Source organism: Colobus angolensis, unplaced genomic scaffold, assembly GCF_000951035.1.
Source record: "Colobus angolensis palliatus isolate OR3802 unplaced genomic scaffold, Cang.pa_1.0 Scaffold158, whole genome shotgun sequence".
Lineage (NCBI taxonomy): Eukaryota > Metazoa > Chordata > Mammalia > Primates > Cercopithecidae > Colobus > Colobus angolensis.
The window spans coordinates 388257-388690 of record NW_012114688.1 but is presented as its reverse complement, the minus strand read 5'-3'; the positions used below and the strand labels follow the sequence as shown (position 1 = coordinate 388690).

Genomic DNA, 434 nt, shown 5'->3' with positions numbered 1-434 from the left:
GTAAGGAAGGGATCCAGTTTCAGCTTTCTACTTATGGATAGTCAATTTTCCCAGCACCATTTATTAAATAGGGAATCCTTTCTCCATTTCTTGTTTTTGTCAGGTTTGTCAAAGATCAGATGGCTGTAGATGTGTAATATTATTTCTGAGGACTCTGTTTAGTTCCATTAGTCTATATCTCTGTTTTGATACCTGTATCATGCTGTTTTGGTTACTATAGCCTTGTAGTATAGTTTGAAGTCAGGTAGTGTGATGCCTCCAGCTTTGTTCTTTTGGTTTAGGACTGAATTGGCAATGCAGGCTATTTTTTGGTTCTATATGAACTTTAAAGTCATTTTTCCAATTCTCTGAAGAAAGTCATTGGTAGCTTGATGGGGATGGCATTGAATCTATAAATTACCTTGGGCAGTATGGCCATTTTCATGCTATTGATT

General features: G+C 36.4%; 1 protein-coding gene across 3 annotated transcripts in view; it reads right to left on the bottom strand.

Annotated features, from left to right (window-relative positions):
• PDE4B (phosphodiesterase 4B, cAMP-specific) overlaps positions 1-434 on the bottom strand; it is a 621546-nt gene that overhangs the window by 489604 nt on the left and 131508 nt on the right. The gene's annotated exons all lie outside the window — the stretch shown is intronic.